This window comes from Cryptomeria japonica, chromosome 2 (assembly GCF_030272615.1).
Source record: "Cryptomeria japonica chromosome 2, Sugi_1.0, whole genome shotgun sequence".
Classification (NCBI taxonomy): Eukaryota; Viridiplantae; Streptophyta; class Pinopsida; order Cupressales; family Cupressaceae; genus Cryptomeria; species Cryptomeria japonica.
In genome coordinates this window covers 630,345,453-630,370,290 of record NC_081406.1, presented here as the reverse complement: position 1 = coordinate 630,370,290, position 24,838 = coordinate 630,345,453, and positions in this window count along the sequence as shown.

Below are 24,838 nucleotides of genomic sequence, written 5' to 3'. Positions count from 1 at the left end.
GACTTGGTAACCTAAATGGTATATATGAGAGATCAAGTTGCGATTTCGAAGTGTGGTGAAGTATGAAAAGTATGGAAATGTGAAGGAGCAGAAATGTGCGAATTCTGATGAAGGATCAGTGATATCCTTGAGGTGCAGAAAAGATATATGTGATCAGTAAGGATCTATTGGCACAGAACAGAGATCTGTATCAGCAAGATAAGTTGTATTTAATTCAGATCACTTCATTGTTGCTTTCTAACCATTGTAGCAGTGATACCGAAATCTCTTAACAGAGTTGGTCTAACAACCATTTTGTAAATCCTCTGACAAGGTGACAATTCGGTTGAATTGTTCTTAAGACCTTTCACAAGGCCACTCCTAGCAGGGTGATCAAATCCTCTAACAGGGTCACACCTAATAGTGTGTTTTGTAACCTTTAACAGGGTTGGCTCCTAACAGGGCTCACTTCAGAAGAGTGAAAATCAGTAACTAGTTACATTGGTGGTTTTCCCAAAATTGGGTTTCCACGTTATATCTGGTGTTACTTGTGTTCATGTTACTTGTTTTATGCATGTTAATGTTTAATAAACACTGATAAGTTAATTTACCGAGTTTCAGCAGTTTATATTTAAGACATCTACGGGACTTGTGGATTTATTTTTGTGGTAACTGATTCACCCCTTCCCTCTCAGTTACTCCATCCATATTTCCAACATTTCACTCTCTTCTTAGCTTGTTGTTGCTTCCTTACTAGTTCAGGCTCTATCAGTTGTCTATCTTTGCACCTGGTTATCGGTGACTTCCTAAGTACTAGTTCAATCCTTCTTTGTCTTTCACCTTGCTGGATCTCCTTCGACACTCTCTCTGCATGCTTTATTCTTCTTTGCCTCCTTCTTACGGGTGCAAATCCTACTAGTTTATACTACTGTTAAACTCTATAATAGTTTACCAGTTGCCTTGGCCTTACTGGTTAAACCACATTCAATCCTCTTATTGCTTGCACCTCCAAATTCTCAATTGTTTCACTCTCTCAGTTAGATTGACCCTTTTCATTCAACTAGAATCATTCCTTCTGGCAGCATCATCATATCCGGTCTTCTGCCTCAATTCTTATAGCTGAGCTTTTCCACCAAAACGCAACTTCAAACTATTGGCGCACTAGGTTTTCTTCCACTGATCACAAGGAGTATCAGATCCAATCAGATCTCATTCTACATGAAGATAAACAACCTGCAAGCAATTAGGCATCACCTACCACCTCTTCTTTCTTCCAAGGCACGTTTGCTATACTTAGCAAACACAAACAATCCATTAGTAAGGCACTTGGTCAATCACCATAAATGGTTCAATAGATTGCATCACCAACCTCATTTTGCACCTGGACATTCTGCATCGATTGATGCATCCCATCGATCACCTCTATTTGACCTTCCTCGAGCCGCACACCTCTACAATACATCCCATGATTTATGAGGTCTACATTTAATGTTGATCGACTCTATAACTACCTCATCGGTGCACACTCCTTCTATCGCTGCATGCATGTCCACCACCTTGACTCCATGTGGAACCTTTGTCGGCACCCACCTTATCTCACTAAGTCAGTCTGACTTGGTCACCGACAAGTTACACACAACCGGTGTGTGCTTCATACCACAGGTCCCTCTTTGCCTACCAGTTCTCTAACCATGCTGGTATATCTATCCTTATCGGTTAACCTTCTTGCCTTCACCTTCCTTGTGCTGGTGGATCATCTTAGTCCGGTCATCACACATACCGGTTCTCAGCAGCTATCTAGGGTGACTCACCATGTGCTTCTTCAACTGATTGAGAGTGCTTCACTTTTGTCTCTTAGAACACTTTGTTGCATGTCGGTATCCTTGTTTACTAGTTGGGACTCTTGATAACCTCATTATATCAATCCTCCAACCATCTCCATTGGTGGTAACAACAATGTCCATCTGAACCTCGGTAACTCTAAGTGTGCAACTGCAGAGATTCATCTACATCTGACCGGTTCTCCTCTCAATCAGTTTGCCAAGATGGCAAACACATCGTATAAGCTCTTTCTTCTTTGTCCCAGCAGCACATCTTGACTCCACATGCTGATTTGGTGTATATATTAGATCTTGACCTCTGGAGGCTTCCTCATCTTCCACTTTGGTCATCCAGTCTAAGCATCCAATCACTTACCTTTGCTTATTTTTACTATCATATCCCGGAGAGTCATGATGTATGCCATGTATGTTGTGAGATAAGTAAGGTATTACCACTTACCGGTGGGAAGAATAGACAACTACACTTCAACTACTAAACACCGGTGGAGGAGGATCTATGTCACCTGCTGGCTAATGGAGTGACATCCCTATCATTGGGTAGATGAAACTCCCCTACAATCCTCAAGCAACATTCCTTCTTCAGTCTTATCTTCTTCCAGGGACAATATCATTTACTGGGGGGAGTCCTTCTAGATTGCATCATACTAACATACCGGTGGCTTCTTCACTCTACAGTCTTACCAGTCATCATCTTATCGGTTAGTACCAACATGTATACTAACTTTTTCATCCACTTGTTCACTAGATACTAGTTTCTTCATACCCATTCATCAACTTGTATACTAGTGACTCTATCTTGCATATCGGTTGGCCTCAACTACACATACTGCTGGTTGACATCCATAACAATAATACCAGTTGACATCAATGACAATACTGCACATACATCTCCCATACTGGTTGACATCAATGACAACACAACACCAACACAAAACTCTTTTGCCTAAATTTCAAATTATAAAAGAGGCTAAGCGATAAAATGAACCCTATGATTCAATATTTTTGTATGTCGGTGAATTAATATGGTAAAATTTTCTTTATAAATGATCATGAGATATGAGTATTATAAATTATTTTTGATAATTAAAGCAACAAAACAAGGGTGTTGTCTCCTTTTACAAACATCCCAAAGGTAGCATTAACAAGTCATTAACAACACATTAACAACGTCAAGTAGTCCAACCATAAACTATTAAAAACATATAAAAGCTTTATAGTAAAATGAGTTTATAACACTAGCCAAGTATAAAATACTGAAACAAAAACTATCAAAAAAGACAACCACAGTCCAGTTAGGAAAACACTTTGCCCCAATCCTTAGTAAGGAATTTGAAATTATCCTTATAGTTGCCCTCATTTTTAGCATAATCTCCAAGGACCTTCTTCTGTAACAAGAACATAGTGGTATTCGAACTATACACGACTTTCGAACTAAACCTAGAAACATGAACCAAATTTTTCTCTAGGTTTGTCACCTTCACTTTAAGAGCCTCCAGGCCAGTAGTAGTGGCATTGTATTTTGCATAGGTATGATCTTCTTTGGTTGGACATGTCTTCTTAGGTGGGAGCTCATTCTCTAATAGGTGAGCAACTTCAGTGAGATCCAACAGCTTTGGGGTACTCTCTAAGTGGGCACTGGTAGTCTTTTCAAAGTAGCTTGTGTCATCCACGTCCTGAGTCTCCTCAACCTCCTTGGAATTGTCATCTTTAATGTCTATGGCCTCCTTCCTTTTTTTTCATCATCTCACTCACCAGCCTATTGGACCTATGTGGATTAGAGTTTCCTTCTCTCTTTTCATCTCCCTCATTGTCAATTTCCTCAATGTGAGGCTGAGCCTAAAGCTTAGCTTTTTTAACTGGGGCATAGTTTTTTCCTTTTTTTGCCAAGCTCAAAGGGGTGGCAAGGTGTTTTAGGTCACAAAGTCCAACAACAACACTGACTAAAAGAGGTTTGAGTAGTTTTAGTCCCTTTAGGAGTAACCAGGCTTGAATTTGGCAAAGTATAGAAGAGAGTATTAGTAATGACCTTATCGACATCAGGGATTCTAAGGCACTTTTTCTTTCTTTTGTAGCTACCAGGAGAGTACAAAATAGTCATCGATGGTGGTTATTCAGAGTGCATAGGACCATCCATGACCATAATGAGCATGAGAGAGCATAGAGCAAGGTGAAACTAATAGAGCCTAAAAATAAGGCCTTGGTGGAGCAAAACAAGCTTCTTATCAATTTTTTTGTAACTTCTACGACATTCTTGATGGGATTATCAAGGGAGTTAAGCAAAAAACACGAGAAGAAAATTAAGGCATTGTGGTGGAAATGGTTTAGGACTAGGAAGTGGTAATAATAATAGACTTTAAACCTGCCTTCGAGACTGAAAAAATTCATGATCATGAGGCATGCCTAGCTCCAATGTGACTAGAGCTCCTCATGGTCGAACCCTCCATGTAGTTTCATAGGCTTTTCTCCCTCCTTAAAGAACAAGGCCAAGTTGTAATTGTCTACAATACAACTTTGTTTCTTCCAATTCTTCCCTTTGGTGGGAAGACCAATGGCCTTGGCGATAATATCCTCATTAAATTCAAAAGAAATGCCACCAATCCTAACCATGTGATTCTCCTAGGAAGTATGGAAAGATTTGCATCAAATTCATTCATGCTCTCAATAAACCGAGCAACCCCACCCTTCGTACAGATGTGCCAAACAAGGCTCAATTCTAAATCTATCACTCCCCATTTTCTCAATAGTTCTGAAAAAAGACTTAGCCAAAAAGCTCTATCTAAGAAGCCAAGGAGTCGTAAGCAAAATTAGAAAATTCTGAATGAATCTATAGTAAATATGATGCGTGCCAAGGTAATAGAGATTATTACACGGAACCCTCCGCCTAAGACACCAAACATGCCATTCAGTGCCCAAGGTACAAGAAAAAAGGTCAAAAAGTAAAACACAAATATTCAATGTAACAATGTTAAATATTATAAATTGTTAAGAAATACATATTATGCATTTTTCAACATACTATGCTAAATTCAATTATTAAACTATCTTCTTGGTATATGCAAGAGCTTCCTCCTTGCCACTCCTTATTAACCTTGATATTATTAGGTTGTCATCATAGAACTATTAAGATAATTCTCCATCTCTTCAAGGTATAGATAAACAAGGCTATTTGTATTGAGATTTACAAAAATACCTCTAGTCCACATGGATTACACTTCTAGAGAACCACTATCTTTATAACATTATCATTGCTTGGATCTATATCTCTAATTTAGAAATGGACTTTATCTTCTCCCTAAGATATACTAGACTCCAACTACATTATAGTAGGTAAGGGTTCCTTATGCACAATTTGGAGTTTGTTTCCACTAGCTTCACATTGAGACATACCACATATTCCTTAGGAGCATTGTATTCGTCATATATGGTCCTTAGAACTAAATGTTGATGAACATTTTATATTTAAGTGCATTCTATTATGAGATTATAATACTTAAAAAAAATAAAATTGGTGCTTCCTAAGCTCTCATGACTCATGAGGACCAACAAACTCTTTCTCTCTTATTACAAGAGATGTATGACTTCTATCGACGACTTTCTAGAGGCCCATCTATCAAATGAGCTCATACTAGATTCATTACTTCCCATTTCCATCCCTCTTGCTCTAGTTTGAAGTGGCCCCAAGTGGCCCCCAAACAAACTTCTAAGTTCGTATTATAGATTTGCTAGGCATCACAACCTAATGATCCCATCACTCATGTCCATCACAAATTTCTTCATAAACCTTGAAAGTCAAGAAATTTATCAAAAGTCTTGAAGAATCACCTTTAGATTATGCTTTCCTTTAGTATATTGTTCACCTTTGAATACCCATCTTTCCTAAAATGTACCCCACACTTCCCTTGTCATGTCTCCACTACATCTCTTTTAACCTTACAAACCAATGCATACACAAATCAAATCATTTAACCATGAAACCCCATACATCCAATATCCTATAAAAAGCCCCCATGACTTACGTACCAGTTAATACCTAGATGTAAAAGGTATAACGATGTTCAAGGGAACAAGACGACTAACCCATATTGCAAAGGTATCTTTTGCTGAAGCAACAACAATGAGTGGGTGGTCTGTCCCATCAATGAGAGATATCACACAACTCCACGTAATCCTTTGCTTGAATTGATTTATTTGTCTGGTACACTCCTCAGTAAATAAAGAATACTAACTTGAGGATTATACCCAGTACTTCCTATTCCAGCTGTGTATAATGGCGACATATTATCCCTTCTCTCTACTGTATTCTTCTCACTGTGGGCCTCCTCCTGATAAGCACCTCGCAAACACAAAATCTTTATAGTAAACGTCTGAGATCCCCATTCCAACAAACTTCACAGGAATTACCAGAGAATTAAAGAATTACAGTACCGTCATTCAAATGTCTTTTATTGCATGGCTGTTGAACGATCATCTTTCTCACTTCTTTTAATATGAGGATGATTCCCTCAATCTTGCAGTAAAAGTTTTCCCTTATCTTCACTCCCCTTTTCCTTTGCTAATACTAGTAAAAGATGGAACAAACATCTCCACCATAACTTTTTCACTTGTCCTTTGGCATCTAAAGCTTTGCCACCTTATAAAAGAAGTTGGATTGGAGTACGCAGATTTGTTGCAGAGTAAGTTGCGGTTAGAAGGGAAGGAAACCCTAACGTCAAATTCCACGTCCTTTTTCAGCGTAAAGAGAAAGTACACACATTCCTATTACAGTCTGATTGCTTTGCCCCGTCCTCCTGAAACATTTTTATAAATGCTCTGCTGGGATGGATTACAATGCTTGTCATTCATTGAGTTGGTCAATTTTTTTAATGCAAACACATACGTATACAAATTTAGAAAATAGTTCATTTGATCTTGGCTTTGTTATTCAAATATTCATTTGCCTTTAAATAATTGTTTTCCTAATGGAAAGATAAGTTTTCAGACTTTTAATGGAATTTTTTATTGGTTTTTTGAGAACATGAAATATATGGTCCTTGATTAGAATTTATATAATAATGGTTTTAAAATATTATATATTAAATATAAGAGTAAAAGTGTATAGTGGGTTTTCTAAAAATGGGTGTTATAGGATTAAGTTTTAGAGTTAAATCAATAAAGTTGGGAATAAAATAAATGCATGATTTAAAAGGAGTGGAAACAATCAAACAAAATAACAAGAGTACAATTCATAAGGAAAAAAGTTTGAAGGCACTAGGGGAAGAGCATCAGTTATCGTCTATGGTCTAATTAGTCTAATTACTGTTCACTCCTTGCTCACCTAATCCTCCAATTACTAACTTTAAAGAAACAAAAAAAAAATGATACTAATAGCCACCCACTTGTATCCCTACTAGTTAGAACTTGTAGACTTTAATTGGAGGAGTTGTGCAACTTTATTGGTACGCATGACTAGGGGAAAGGACCCAGTAGTTGAGCATGTTCCAATTGTTGTGAGGGTTGTTGATACCTTTTGTTCCAAAAATTGAACAAATAAAACCTATTGTTTGAAACAAAAAATATCAATTTTTGTTAGGAAATGTACCAATAGTTGTTAAGAAATGTACTAATATTGTAAAAAGTAACCAATCAGGTGATGCCACATCGGCTGCACAACTATTGGGGTCTCTTTTGCACGCCTATTGGTCTCACTTTTTTTTGGGGCTGTTTTGGACACCTTAGCAAAAAGCATGCTGATGTGGCATCATATTTGATGATGTGGCCCTAAAACCTTAGTTATAAGCAGGGGACTTGCCAAGTAAGCTACTGTAAAAAAATCGGAGTGATTCGAAATTTCCAAGTAGGATTTTGAGAAGCGTGAAGTTAGGGTGCACGACTACTGGGTCCTTTCCCCTACTAGGGTATTTTTTGCATAAGTATTGACAATTTTTGTGGTGGTTGTATTGTACAACTATTGGGACATCTTTAAGTAGGCATCAAACAACACATTGAAATGACCACTTTTTGACCCTTGCACACATAACGGATCCCACAACATGTGTTGCTACTACTCCAAAGCCAGGAAAATGGCTTTAAGTAGTCAAGTTGCATATGGAGACAACAAAAAATTGTCAAATTTTAATGTACCATTTAGGATATGTGGGTGCACAAAGTTAGCTATAACGACTACTAGTACGCTTACAATAATTCAAAAGAAATGAAAAGAAGTCTAATAATAATGTTGCAAGGACAACACTAGTGTTATCGGGGGTGGAAGGAGGGAGGCAAGAGAGAAAAGAAGGGGGTCTTGTCTATCTGAATTATTCCACCCTCTTTTTGGCAGATCTTCTCCATGTGTTCCCATTTAGTACTTTACTAGCATTATCCCATTCCTTAGAAACTTTGCAACATATCTAACATAAGCCTTAACAAAGATTTAATAAAGAGCCAAGGAAAATAATTTCCTTTGATCTAGAGAAGTGCATCCCTATTGTTGAGATGACATAGAAGAGTGATGTGGAGGTAGAGACCACCCACGCTAGCATCCTTAAGGCAAAGATGGTGATAAGGTCCAACCAAAACACTACCTAGTTGATAGTGGTGATAGAGGAGCAAAGGTTATTTGATAGTTATCAGGGTAGCGTTAAGAGAACTCAAAGTGGTTGGGTTGTTAGTCTAATCAAGGGAATCTAACATGACAAAGAAGGTAGAACTTTGGTTGCTCTATAAGGAACATTCCCTTAACAATCAAGCATAATTTAAAGGTTTTAGATCTCAAACACTACTTTATTAACTTGTCTAAATAGATTATAACTAACTAACAATGTAAAATCAATAACAAAATTAATATACACAATATAATAAATACGCACGATAAACTTTTCATCTTTTAAAATATAAAATTTTAATATAAAAATATACTTAGTACATGGTCCCATGAGAAGACATTGTGCCCAAATCCAACAAGAATTCAACGAGACTTGGGGGGTAAAATAAATTGATTGGAACTCAAAGAATTGATAATAATATCCAATGGCTTATGTAAAGAAAACTTTATAAATTTGGGCTTAGTGACGGTGCTAGGGACACTTCTTAACTTAAAAAGATGAAATATAACCAACCCATGATGATATATTCCATAGATCTTTACAAGTTGTTTTAGTTTTACGCCAATGTAATTGTCCCCTCCATGAGATTCAAATACCCTTTTCTCTACTTTAAAGAATGACGTGACCATGAAAAAGCTTATTAAAGGAGCATCTTTCCCCCACTTGAATGGTGGGTGCTAACATTTCATTCACTAACTTTAGAGTATGAGTGCACGCAATTCAAAGTATGAGATATCAATTCAATTATTATTCTTTTGGAGTTTGATTTGGTCCTTGCACACTTGTAAATGAGAATGTCTTATAGAACCCATGGAATCACATGTACAAACATAATTCTCCAAATGCATGCTAATGGTTCTGGTACTAACTTTCTACCTAATGGTACACTTAAAGATCGGATTATTACAATACAATCTGTCTAGAGGACTCAAGACAAAAGCAAAATAAATAGGGAATATTGTAAGTGATAGTTGGATTTTTTTTTCAAAAAGCATGACAAAGAACAATTACTTTATAGCTATAGTCCTACTACCTTAGTGTTTTGGATTGCACTCAGAAGATGATAATGTGCTTGTAAAAGGAATAGGCTAATCTTCACATAAAATGGTATTGGAATTTTAAAAAAATAAAAATTAAGATGTGCAAAACACGACGATTTTTTGTGTTTTTACAGGAATGGGGATGAAGATCATGAAGATTTCATGCTTAAAATTTCGATCAAATCCGTTGTGTTTTGCACATTTTGAAAATCGAACGGAATGACATTTAATGTGGAGATTAGACGCTTCCGTTGTAGAATTGGGTTATTGTATGTTGTTTAAGGGAGATGATTTATTAGTTGTGTATTCTTTAAGTTTTTTTTGAAAAATTAACATTTTTTTAGGTGACTTAAGAGTTTTAAGTTATTGGGGGCTTTTTTCATAGCGTGTTGGTTAAATGGTTGTGGTGTTCTTATGGCCACCAAGGTTCAAGCCTTCGCTGGGCCTTGTGATAATAGGCTTTGTGTCTTTTCCGATCCAATTTGCTTGTGGGTTCGAGCCTCGACTTTGATAAATGGGAATGAGGTCTCCCTATTGTGTCCTCATCGGTTCATAGCTTCGGGTGAAAAGTGTTTCACGTGGGGCCAGAGGGCATGTCATACCAACGTCATCGGTCACGTTAAATAAATTACCAAACACTTTGCAAAAAATATAGGAGTTTCAAGCTATTGTTTAAGTTTTTTAATAGAGTAATGTTGTCATATAAGTTATATTTTCTACTAAGTTGTTTGAAAAGACTTTATAAAAAGTTAGATTGAAAATTTACATCAAGGCATGTACTATCAATTGCCTTATGTGTCACCATATGGTTGATTGTTTCTTTGATCTAGCTTTTGAAAATGTATACTTTTTTCTATTTTTTAAGTACAAGCATAATGGCTACTAATACTTAACTTTACAAGTGATGGGTAGAAATAAAAAGGCTCTTTCTATGCAACACCATAGTGCCTTTTGGTGTGGGGGGTGGATATTAAGTCATTTCTCATAGATTCTATTGTGTTTTAATGGTTGTTTATATAGATGTGTAAATAAAAAAGAACTTTGAACTAGAAATGAGAAATGCTACTTTTAAGTAAATTATATTTTTATAGTGTTAAATTTTGTTTTTCTTTAAATAGTAACTCTAATTTCTTGTTGCATTCTACAAGTAATCAAAATGAGGTGGTATTAGAGTAAGGAGAGGAAATGCGTCAAGGTTGAAGAAAACATGCTTAATTATAGTGGTTTTGTAGCAATTGAAGAAGGTTGAAAATCAACATGTAGGAGGTCCAACTAACTATACTAGAAATATATTTTATCAAAAATACATCAAGGAATAGTCTATAGTGTCCCAAGATGCATTTTTTCCCTATATAATGTGCTCTAATCCATGATACATGCTAGTGTCCTCATGTCCTCCACATTTATCACTTGGAATTGTATTTACCTATTATTGCATGTATTTATATAACATGGCCTATTTATTATGTTAGATGCCAATTAGATTTGAGAAGCATACAATATTATGCCTATGACACATTTCGGAGCACGCTAAGTAGTCAAGTCCCCAATTTGTGTGTTTTAGCATTGAAGTATGTTGAGAGTTGAAGTTTGTGGTTCTATGAGCATTGATGAATGGATCTATAACAATAGAGGCAATGTGTGCAAGGATACCCTAAAGAACACAAATGGACATTGAGAGGGGAGGTGAATCAATGTATTTAAAAAATTTAAGTTCAGTGTGCAGACTTTAAGGATGTAATGCAAACATAAACACACACACAAGAGCACATCACATAACACCAGATGTACGAGGAAAACCCAATGTGGGAAAAACCTCAGTGAGAATAGCTACTGGAGTCTACTGCTCCAATCTAACCTCAAGGGAAATAACAGTTTACACTATGTTTAGGGTACCAACCCTTGATATTCTGAGCACCAACCCCTAGTTTTATGAGCACCTACTCAAAGGAGCACCAACCCCTGCTCTGAGCACCCACTCAGATAAATACAATAAGATTCAAGTTTACAATGATAAATCCAGGTTACAAATGAATTTTATAACACTACAAAATTCTCATATCTTGAGAATGACTCTCTTTGTTTCTGAGGATTACACTCTATCAATTCTCTACAAATAGTTCTCTATTCTTCTTCTTTGTTCTATACTCTTTTCTCTTCTTTACTCTTCCTCAACTTCACCTATCTCATACTACTCTTTGTCCTCAATCTTCTGCTGCTACAACAACCCTCACTACTCTGTTTTGGCAACTGCTCACACTCTTACTCTTTCTATCTATACTAAACAACAATGCACTTCACTTCAACACATCACATTTCTCACACACTTCACTAAAAGAGATGTCTTTTGTTTCACAAATATATTTCTCATCTACTCCCATCAAATCATATCAGATTGCTCTGCCTACTGTCAGCTCTCTTTTTCAATAAGATCTTATTCTTTGTCTACAAAATGATTTCAGACTAGCCGCATACATTAAATGTGTTTAATCTATCTTCAGGTTGATCAGTACATTGATTACTAAACTTGTTGGAATGATTGACACAACTGATGTAGATGAGGTGATGCAATTGAATATTGATGACTGAACCGGTAGAGGATAGAACACTATTTGTGATGAAGAGATCAAGATTTTGTGATTAGATGACTTGATTAGTTATTTATGTTGTCATTGATGACAATTGATGATTAATGATGTTATCTAATGTTTGGTTTGTCATCTAAGTGATTTAGTCTACCAGAGATAGGGGTTACCAACAATATACAAAAGACAGTGAAATAGGACTTTAACCAATATATGCGGAGATGTTTTATTTGAAGCGGATGATTGGTCATTTGCGGTTTGGAATGTAAGCTTTTATCATGGAAATGAGTATCTAACTAGAACCGCATCTTATGATGACTATCATAAGGCATGTTTCTAATTTTTGATGAAGTTTTGCCAGGGTTTAAGAAGGGTTTTAGAACGAGTGAAGAAATCATAAAACCTGTAATGATTTTTGGTATGGCGGTGATCACCATTGAGTCTACATGTTGATGATAATGCGACACAAACCGCGTGAAGTGTTTGAAGGATGTTACATATGGCGTGTTCGGAGAGAAAAATTCTTGGGAATGTGCAAAGTGCTTAGCAGAATGAGCTAAGGGTTTGACTTTGTACCAAATCGACTTGCTGTGACGACTTATGATCATTCAACGGTTGATATTGATTTGTAATTGATTGTAATGATTCATATGATGATTTATGTAGCAAGTCTTAGGGTTTAGTGGCCGACCTAGTGGAAAGAATTATTTATGTTGGCATAGTTGATGTTCATTATGTCAGTGGTCTTAGAGAAGAGTGTGAAGTCGTACCAAAGAAGAGTTAGATCTACTTGAGAGTTGCAGATAGTATAGCATATCTAGATCTGATTTAGCAAGCTAAGAAGTGCAAGTAATATATCATTTTTTCATCATTGTTTCCTAACAGTTACAGCAGATTAAATCCCTTAACCGAGTAGGTCCTGACAGGACTTAATCTTGTAAATCCCCTAACAGGGTAGCTCTCAAAAAGAGTGGTAAATCCTCTCACGAGGTTGATCCTTACAGGTCATTAAGCTCCTAATCGGACTGCACATCCAAATCCCTTAACTGGGTGACTCCTAATAAGGCATACTTCAAAAGAGTACAAATATTTGTGGGTACTAACTCCCACCATGATTTTTTCCCTATTTGGGTTTCCATGTCAAAAATATGGTGTTAATGTGTGGAATGATTTTCATGTGATGTTATTGATTATCTTTAGGTTATTCATTATTTATGAATACATCGACTATAGTAGTTTATCAGTGGTTACCGGTACTGTTTAATAAATTGGCATATGTGGTAAATGAAGTTGGATTTGTTATAAGTTTGATTTGGATTTAAAGTTTCAATTTGGTGTTAATACTAATTCATCCCCCCTTAGTATTAACCAGATCCTCATCGAATTAACAAAATTTAGTAATATGAATTTTCCCTTCTTGAATACGGTTTGCAGTAGATTGGATTTCCCTCTTTTGATCGTCCATTTGCATTGAATAACCCTGCCCTATTTTCTGCCCTTTGGGGTTATGTTCAATGCTCTTTCTGTCACAGGGTTGCTATTTATAGCAAAATTGATATGTACTACAAATTTGATCATGCCTCTATCAATCATCTCGAGCCCATCAAGCATCTACAACTCAGTCGCCATTAATGAGATTACTGTCATATTATAGATCTACCGAGACAAGTTTAACGACTATATGATCCACATTCACTGACTAAAATAGATCTGATTTGTTCTATCCACCAAGGAGCCACATGTCCTCTTATTCTTCATTTAGTTCAGATCCTCAAGGTCAGTCAAGATCCATATGGACAATCGGGCTGCACAGATTAGTTGGGTTCCATGCTGTGACTAACCTTCATGTTATACGGTTTGCAAAAAAAATGTTCATCGCTATAGCTAACCCAAAGTCATTTTCTCAAAGATCCATCGGTATAACTTTAACTATCGGGTTAACATCTTGTCTCTATTCCACCTTCAAAACTTATCCTGACGACCATTTGATGCCTTTGATCCCTCTCATCGGTAGAGTTATTCTGATGAAAAAACTCACCTCTAATTTCACTTGTCACCATAGGCTATCCCAAACAAGGAACGTCCAAGCTAATTAACCATATATCAGAATAAGCATAACTATCGACATAAGAAAAACTTGTTAGATAGATGAAACAAGTTAAACTGATGACATATTGTCAGCTCACCTTTATCGGCATAGGTATCCCAATACTCAAACTCTGTAGTGATAAACTACATTGGCATAGGTTACTCCGATGTTAACCTCAATCAAAACAATCGACACTATCGTCTTAGTATTTGGACACTATCCCATCAAAACAAACCTATTCCAATGACCCAACCTGAACATGCATCGATGTAGCTATTCTGAAATCAAACTCCAATGGACCTTCTCCATATCGGCATATGTTATTCCCATAAACTCACCACAGACTCTTCTCTTCATTTTCCTCTGTCGTAATAGCTCACACCATTGACATAGTGGAAAGTTGTCATTCCGCCTTGAAAATCTATCCCGATGTGCATCCTCAAAATTTTTGTCAGCATAGCTATTCTGACATAGTGATGTTAGAGTAGTTTACTCTATCGGTATTATCAAAAATGCTACTCCGCCTTTTTCCTACTATCCCGAAAAGTGGCTATTCCTTTGTTTTTGGTATTTCTATATCGATATGACAACTTCATTTCATAACGCTTGATCAGTATTGCTATCCCAATATGATATTTCACTTGCACAACACTTGATTGGTATATTTTCTATCCTGATATGATAACTTTACAATCCACAACACTTATTTCTTTGCATGATCCAATCTGCAACCTCTTTGGCATCCGCTCTGCAACACTTGTTGACATGATTGACAACTATGCTAACAATATCCCCCTTTGGCATTGATGTCAACACACAACAACAACGCACACATGCATCTCTTTCTCCACACACAGGCAACCTTTTTCTCCCCCTTTGACAACAATGGCAAAGGGACCTACACACAACTTGCAAACAAGATGTTTTCTCTTTCTCCCCCTAAGATGTTCAGCCTGGACAATGCCTGACAATTGTTGTGTGTTGTAAATTCCATTAGATGAACCATTATTACAATATAAATAACAATGTTAAAACTGAGCTCATAAAAATTTTAGAACTCCCCCTGAGACAAACATGAGGTTCAAGGAAGAAAAAGTAGTCAAACAACATACTCCCCTTGAACCACAAAAATTGACAATACATTTAGTACTGAAAGAAGGTGGAACAATACCCAACTTATATCTTAGATACTCAAATGTATCCTTTGGAAGAGGCTTTGTGAAAATGTCAACAACCTGCTCTCTTGTGGGAACAAATTCAACCTTTACCTCCTTCTTTGCAACCTTCTCCCTAAGAAAATGATATTTGATTGCAATGTGCTTTGTCCTTGAGTGCATCAGGGCGTGTGCACAAAGATGGTGGTTAGAAAAGTGGACACCACCCAAAAAAAACTTGGAAAAATAGGCAGCGCATACACGGTTTTAAAATTTCAAATTCCTGTGTACGCGCTTAGGTTTGTTCTTCCCGAGCCTAGAAAAGGTAGCGCGTACGCGCTAAGCTTAGGAAATTGAGCGCATACGTGCTACGCCTAGGAAAATTAGCGCATACGCACTGCTTATAGGAAAATGAGTGTGTACGCGCTAATAATCCTAGTAAAACCGTGTATGCGGTGCCTGATGAAAATTTTTTTTTAAAAAAATTGGGTCCTCATTTACCCGAAAAGCACGTTTTTTACTTTCTTTTTTTCCCATTTTTTAATCTAAACTGCGAACGGGGTGCAAAATGTGTCCTCAGGCTATGGATCAAGGTTAGTTTTTTTTTTTTTTTGTCTTTCTTTCTGGTTTATGCAATTTGTTTTACATCTTGAATTTAATTTCATTAATTTTGATTAGGTTTTTTCATTTTTTGTTTAAAAAACTAGATTCTTCTAATCCAGAACAAGAACAACCAAATGCACCTCCTGAAAACCCACAAGAACAACCAAATGCACCTCCTGAAAACACACAAGAACAACCCCCAATTCCTCCTTTTGACCGCACAACCAAAATATTGGAAGAATTAATTAATCAGTTAGGGCAAAATACATCCAAAATCAATAGACTGATTGTAAAATTGAAAACTTTTGAACTTGACCATCATCAATCCCTCACCACTAGCCTAGAAACATTAGCTAGTGGTGCCATAGCTGTTTCCACTAAAATTACCAAATGGGGAAGCTTTAGGGATAGGTTTCGTCAATTCTATGCCAATGGGCCATCATACGATGGAGTTAAAAACAAAAATATTTCTAAACAACAAATATGTGCCCTTTTTGTTGACCCCAAAACTAGTCAGTCATTACCTCCTAATGCAAAGAGGTTTCCCATACATTGGTATACCAATGTGCAAATGAATAATCTTTTTTGGCAAAGGTGGTGGATGGTCTTTGACGATCCACCTTGTAATAATTATGAGGTGCCATTATATTTTTTGAGAAAAATATATTGTGAGTTTGTACTCAATGTGCGCCCAAATTATTTTGACATGAGAGAGTTTCATGGTAGAGGTGGTGGCTCTGCCCAAGATAGACCTGGAGCCCGTAGGCGATTAGCCGCGGAGAGTCACCGCCCCCTAGCACCCAAACCCAAGGTGCATCACATTGTCCCATTAGAGCTGAAAGAGTCGATGGATTTACAGACTCTTCAGGCAGCCACAACATTGACTGGTGCCATCATCCAGCATGGGACATCATTAGCACACCTTATTGTATTGGATGATGAGCCGTTAGAGGGTGATAGAGAGCCCATCGAGCATATGTGTGTCAGTTGCTCGGGGATAGATGATGCAACCGGTGCAAATGGATACTCATATCATCTATGCACGATTTGCGGTTGTAGATGTCAGGCTCACACGGTTGAGGATGTCGCACTGACAGGTGAGTTGATGGACATGGTGTTTGCCCATGAGCCACAGACACAGGTGTGTTGATTTGAATTCATAACATTTTATTTATTAGTCACTTTAATTTTGTAATTACATAAATGAATTTTCATTTATACATCGATTTAAATTGAGACAAATAATATGCATTTCAGGATGCAGTAGCGGTATCCCATACACCTCCCCCAGTTACCACAGCTGCAACTTCAATGCTTGAGGTATAAATTTTCTAACATGTTAAAATAGAATAGTACACTTTGAATTCAAAAAAATACAAGATATACTAACTATCTTTAATGCTTGGTCCAATTTTTGGTTTGTAGGTGTTGACAGGGGATGAAATGTCCCAGATTGATGACATCACGCTGTCGGTGATCGATTTTGGCCTACAAGGCTATACGGTATCATATTTTGTACAACTCTTTTTATGTATTGTTTTGATGGAATATGCAAATCATTTCATTTTAGATTTTTGAAATTATGTTTAATTTATTATTTGTATAATATCTCATGTTAATTTTCTGTTTTTAGGGCACCCCCTCTGCGTCTAGGGCTTGTCTGAAGAAAAAGAATATCTCGAGGATACCAAAACGTGTGAAGAAGGTAATTGAACACATTTTTAGTTGTACAATTGTTTGAAAATGTTGAAATCAAGTATTAGTTGGGGTTTGTAGATTGATTAGTGTTTTTTGTCTATTTTACATGTACAACGACCATTGAGCTTTGTGAATGCACCTGATTTGCTCACGAATCAAGAGAGGGTGGAGGTATGTATCTCTACTTTATTTTCTTGATTTCATGATTATATGCACGCGTACATGTGAACTTGTGATATATTATAATCTTATATTTTTTTCATACAACAAATATTCATACCTATTTCGTCAATGGCGAACCCTCCTCCTTGCACTGGAGAAGCATATCAGGATCCGGTACACTTTTGTTTGATATGTAAAATTAATTGTTTTCAACCTTCAATACTTATCATTATATTAATTGTATTTAATCTTTGTACATTTTTTGTATAGGTAATAGCGACCGTTTCTACATCGATGGTGAGCCATCCTCAGTCCATTAGAGAAGAATTTGAGGCACAGGTACATCATTGTTCTCTATATTATATCTTTGAAGTGTTTTTGATATATTTATGTTAGTACATTGTATTAATTGTACATTTAATCTACAATAGACTTGTTCGCAGTACGACCATAACGTGGATCCATTTAAGTATGTCTTCAAGAAAACTCCTAAGAGTGACAAGGAGAGGAGAGCAAAGACATTAGCTCCTGGATCAGCCGATGGGGTAATCTACATTTCAATTGCAAAGGAATTAAAGTTAAATGCATAGTTATGATGTCAATTGTGAACTATTTTCTACAAAAGAATTCTAACTTGGCTTTTGAATTGTGGTTTTGCAGCCATCTACAGAGCCGAGTACTGCGCCGAAGAGGCTTGATTTTGATGATCCACCAGAAGTTTAGGATCATATAGTGTTAGTTTTGGTCATAGAATGACCAATACATGTAGATATATTCTACATTTTTATTGTATATCGATTTGGACATGGCATATGCCACATTTTTGTAATACTTGTATTGACTTGGTAGACATGCCTTTTTTTATATATATAAATATCGATAATCGATCCAATAAATGTGTAATGAGTTCATTATTTTGTATTCATTGTATTTTGTGGTTGTCCTTTTATAAATTTAAATGAATATTTGTATATGTAATCAACAATATGAATATAAACAACAAAAATATATGATATAAAACATTGCAATCATGGAATATGATTTGATAAAATTTCTAAAACGTTGAATTAACCATACAAAACTCCTTGTATTCAGTTCATTATTGTGTATTCATTGTATTTGGTGGCTTCCCTTTTATAAATTTAAATGAATATTTGCATATGTAATTAACAATATGAATATAAACAACAAAAATCGACAATATGAATTTAAACAACAATGTGTTTGGTGCGAGTGCACCCTCACGCTCGCAATGGTCAAATTTTATTCCTCGTGTGCACAAACCGACGTCGCGAGCCCATCCAGGTGGGCATGTTTATGCTAGGCATGCCCCTGTCATGCATCCCAAAGCACCAGAACGTTGAGAGTCATACCCTACCGGTGAGATCTCTCAAGTGCCTTGAGTCCAAAAAATTATCAAAATGTCACGGACTGTTTCTTCCAATCCACGACACATACAGTCAATCTATTTGATCTCGTGGGGTTGCATGAGGCTCCTCTACAATGGCCTATCTCAGCTTTCGATGACTCGGAGCCATTTTCAATTAGTAGCAAATTTTCGCCTGGTAAAAAAATCGTTAGTTGCTTGCAAGGAAAAGTTGCAAGATTGGCTAGAATTGTTTCTGTTCCTCATGTGCACAAACCAACATTGCAAGCGCATCTGGGTGGGCATTTTTACACTAGGCATGCCCTTATCGTGCATCCCAAAGCACCAAAACATTGAGAGTCATACCCTACCGGTGAGATCTCTCAAGTGCCCTGAGTCCTAAAAATTGTCAAAATTTGACGGACTATTTCTTCCAATCCATGACTCATACGGTCAATCTGTTTGATCCTGTGGGGTCGCGTGAGGCTCCTCTACAATGGCCTATCTCATTTTTTGATGACTTGAAGCCATTTTCAATTAGCAGCATTTTTTCGCCTGCTCAAAAAACTGTCAGTTGCTTGCAAGGAAAAGTTGTAAGATTGGCTAGAATTGATTATGTTCCTCGTGTGCACAAACCGACATTGCAAGCGCATTTGGGTGGGCATGTTTATGCTAGGCATGCCCCTATCATGCATCCCAAAGCACCAGAACGTCGAGAGTCATACCCTACTGGTGAGATCTCTCAAGTGCCCCAAGTCCAAAAAATTGTCAAAATTTGACGGACTGTTTCTTCCAATCCACAACACATACAGTCGATCTGTTTAATCTTGTGGGGTCGCATGAGGCTCCTCTACAATGGCCTATCTCGATTTTTGATGACTCGAAGCCATTTTCAATTAGTAGCATTTTTTCGCCTGCTCAAAAAATCGTCAGTTGCTTGCAAGGAAAAGTTGCAAGATTGGCTAGAATTGATTATGTTCCTCATGTGCACAAACCGACATCGCGAGTGTGTTCGGGTGGGCATGTTTACACAAGGCATGCCCTTGTCATGCATCCCAAAGCACCAGAACATCGAGAATCATACCCTATCGATGCAATGTAGAAGTTGCTTGACAACTTTTTTGACAATTTTTTTGACAACAATGACAATTTTTGCTCAAATTGTATCTAGTCTCAATCTATCACCCCTATGACCCGATAATGACTCAAATAATTATCCATGATTATACAAGAATCAAGAATGCTCATGATTGACCAGGGACACATCACATATACTCAAAACATAGTCACAAAACATTGACACACAAAATAGTCACAAAACATTGTCACATATTATTCAAATCAACTCTTGGCTATTGATTATACAAAAAATTGTCTTACAAATAATCTCATGGGATTTTATACAAAATTTGGCATTACAATAAATGTGATTCAGCTCATCACCATTTTAATAGACAAATCATCTCATGGGCTTTTATACAAAATTTGGCATTACAATATGTGCGATTCAGCTCATCGCCATTTTAATATACAAAATTTGGCATGTACATATGTACAAATCAGCTCATTGCCACTTAAATATACAAAATTATGCCCCTAAACATGTAAAAATCAGCTCATGGGCATTTATATATACAAAAAACAAATATAGAACAATTCGTCGACGATTTATACAAAATTCTCAAAATCATTCTACTCTGAACCGTAGAATCAATCAAGTGAGCCTTCAGGATCGGCTCTAACCTGTATTGTGTCAAGTATTGCCTCGTGGTCAGATTCACAAACTTTCCATAAAATCTTGTTATGAGGTCTACCACGATACTTCATCAAATGAATATTTGTTGCAACAACAAGGTTAGAGAAATGAAGAATATGTTTGTGTGTTTCAAAGTCCTCGAACAACCAAACATCAGAATTCTTGATAGGGTATCTACGAACCCATGTTCCTGTCACGACAACAAACCCTATTGGGTACTCAATACCCTCTCCGTCAATGATTGTGGTTGTCAATTTTCTTTTAGGCTCAACACAATGACACAAATAGTAATCTGTTCCTTCTTCATTGTTCTCTTCTGCAACAACTACATACACATGACTTGCATTTTATAAAGTGTTAATTAATACCAAAAATAAAGTATGATGTACAACAAAATGAACCAAAAAGAATACTTGCAAAAAAATTAACTCAAAAAATCACCTGAATCCACTAGGTCGAATACATGGTCAAAATCCATTGATGTCTCCATTTGGCTCAATTGTAGTGCTTTGGGAATTTGATATGAATCAATGGGAACCAACATTCTACAAGACCATTTGTCAACCCACTCTTTTGATTCACATTCTTCCCACAAACAATACATGCATGAAGAGAAAAAACATACCATCTGTCTCGTATAAATTACCAATGAACTTGAATTTGAACTCATAAATGAGTGCATGTCACTTGATCCTGCAACTGTACAACAATCTAGATAGTTTTCAATGTTAGATTCAGTAATCAACCAAAAATATCTACGAACCAATGACGTACCTAGATTACCTGGACCCATCGTAGACTTACACCATCGCACAATTGTTTCTGCATCTACCAACTCAGCACCACCTTCGTACTTCAATTCTTCCCTGGCTAGGGCTCTTTTCACACATGCTTCTGCACCATCGTTCTCTCCCTTACCATGTCTAGCCTCAGTGAAATTCCAAAAATGTTGTACATCGCTTGTCACATGCATCCTTGTCAACCAATAAAACATCCTTGCATTCTTGAATTGTGCGGTGCAATTATCTAACCATATTACGTGTCGGTTGTATCGTATGTTCCTTTCCCTTAAACTATCATAGAAAACTTTAAAGCATCCTTGTACAAACTCCGATGAATGAGTACGATCATGACTTATGTAGAAGTGATACTCTCTTACAACCTTTCTATCCTCCTCTGTGCTATCATCTGCATGCATGAATGCTATGTGTACAAAAATAGAAACTTGTGTAGAGTGATAATACATGGATTGCACTTCATTTTGAGGTTGTAGAGTATAATTTTCAGCGAAATCAACGATAGAGACAATGGTGCCAAGAGGAAATGTGTCCTTACACAACTTGAATTGCTCATCTAACCATCAAGCTCTATGTGTATGCATTATGTACTCATAAACTAGTTTCTCTTGAAACAGTTTCATAAATTGAGCTACACATATATCATTTTTCACTAGCTCACATCTCTTCAAATCTTTTCCATCTTTAACTCCATATGTGACTGTCTTGTATTTTCCAAAAGAAACTAGTTTCGTACCAATTTCATGTGTGCTCTCCAAATGTATGCATCTTGGTAAACGTTGCAAACCACCACATATAGCACAAGAACCTTCCAAACAAGGAATCTTATAATAAATGCAACCATCATGTCTATTACATAACACACTTGAAATAAATTCTCTTGCCGACTTAGGAGGTTTTTGTATATTACATTCCTGCAAAACATCGTTAGTGTGCAAAGTAGAACAAATATGATGAAAAATATCATAATGCATGGAAAATTCAATATGCATCCTACAACAACACGTGGTGCATACATGATTAATCTTAATATAAAAAGGTTTTGCCATTTCAAAAAATCTTTGAGAAATTTTTATTTGAGGAAACTTTTGAAGGAATCTTTCATAAAATTTAGTTTTGAGTCATATCCAAATAGTGTTTCGCATGTGGCTCATGATTTTTAGACCCAAATCACCTTCTAACAACATCTTTTTGGTTGGGTGATACTCTTGTGTTGTCATGCCAAAAAATTTTAATTAATGTTTTTAGTGCATCTACAACAACCTTGTCTTTGCGTGGTAGTCTACTCGAGAATGCCCAAAGAGAATTATTGTTAGGTTCCTCTATTTGTTCTTGCCTCTTTAATGCTTTACTTAATGTTTTTCTACTAAGGTTCAATGACTTACTTGTTTTGCTTATCAAACGATCTTTTTTTATTTTCTTGCTCATTATGGTTGATGTAATGACACGTCGAGTAGCATTAGAATCTTTAATACATGATTTTGAACCAATAGATTGATATGCATCAATTAGATTTCTGACAATAGTTCTTTCATTGTTACTTTTAGATGATCTTAGGCCTAGAATTTTCATTGTCTCTCTAAAATTCAAATTTTTAATCATTTGAACAATTAATTGACATCTTGCGGTTTGATTTAAGTTTTTAAAATTGTTTTGCCATATTCTTTTAACCATTCTCCCACAAGTTTGTTCATTCATTTTATTGGGCATTGACTTCAATATATTCTCATCAATGTCAATTAGATACTTTGGTTTCCTATGAATGATTCTAGGAGGTGTTAACATCGGTGCATTATGTACATTCAATTCATCAAGTAGAGGTGGTGTAATATGTTCATCATTTAATTGATTATTCAATGCGGTATCTTCTTCAATTGCATTAGGTTCAAATGGTAAATTATCAAATGTTTCTTCTTCAATTGCATTAGGTGCATTATATTCGTTTGGTAAATCGAATTGAGATGTTGAGGTTGACATACCTTCTTCTCCCATTGCTCTTATGTCACTCAATTTCTTCATATGTTGCCTTTGTCTTTCCTTTTGAGCCTCTTGTTGTTCCATCATTCCTCGCTTGTTCTTTCCCATCGTTGAGATTGGTTGACCTAAATAGAATCATATTACATATATATGTAAAGAAAAGTTCAAAAATAAATAAATAACCATAAGTATGCATCTTATCACTATTTTTTGGAATCAAACTATTAAACAATCACAATTTAATCATTTGAAACCATGCAAAAACAAAAAATTAATGAAAATAACAATTCAATCATTTGAAATCATGCAAAAAACAAAAATTCACTTACTTTTATGTATACAATAGTGATAGAAGTGCAGACATAGTTCTAGTGGGGCCTTCAACGACCTCAAAAACTTCTTTTGAGGTCGTTGAGGCTCTTGGGCAACTAAAACTATGTCTATAAACCGCGTACACGCTACATTGATAACCGCATACGCGTTGCTAGGCCATAAAATGTTGGCAAGTCCCAACAGTATTCTTGGCTTATGAGTAATAAGTATTGCGTATGCGCTTATGAGTAAAAAGTACCGCGTATGCGCTAATAAGCCTTAAAAAGTTAAGGGGTATGGAGAAGGGAGAGGGAGAGAGGGAGAGAAGAAGGGGGGAAGGGAGAGAGAAGGAGAGGAGAGGGGAGAGGGAGAGAGAGGGAGAGAGAGGGAGAGAGAGGGAGAGGAGAGGGGAAAAAGGGAGAGAGAAGGAGAGAGGGAGAGAGAGAGAGAGAGGGAAGGAGGGAGAGAGAGAGAGAGGGGAAGGAGGGAGAGAGAGAGAGAGAGAGAGAGAGAGAGGAGAGAGAGAAGAGGGGGTGGGAGAGGGAGAGAGAGGGAGGAGGAGAGGGGAGAGGGAAAGAGAGGGAGAGGAGAGAGGAGAGGTAAAGAGAGGGAGAGAAGGAGAGGAGAGGGGAGAGGGAGAGAGAGGGAGAGGAGAGGGGATAGGGAGAGAGAGGGAGAGAACATGGGGGGAAGGAAGAGGGGGGAGGGAAGGGAGAGAGAGAGAGAGAAGAGAGGGAGAGGAGAGAGAGAGAGGGAAGGAGGGAGAGGGAGAGAGAGAGAGAGAGAGAGAGAGAGAGAGAGAGAGAGAGAGAGAGAGAGAGAGAGAGGAGAGGGGAGAGGGAGAGGTAGAGAGAGAGAGAGAGAGAGAGAGAGAGAGAGAGAGAGAGAGAGAGAGAGA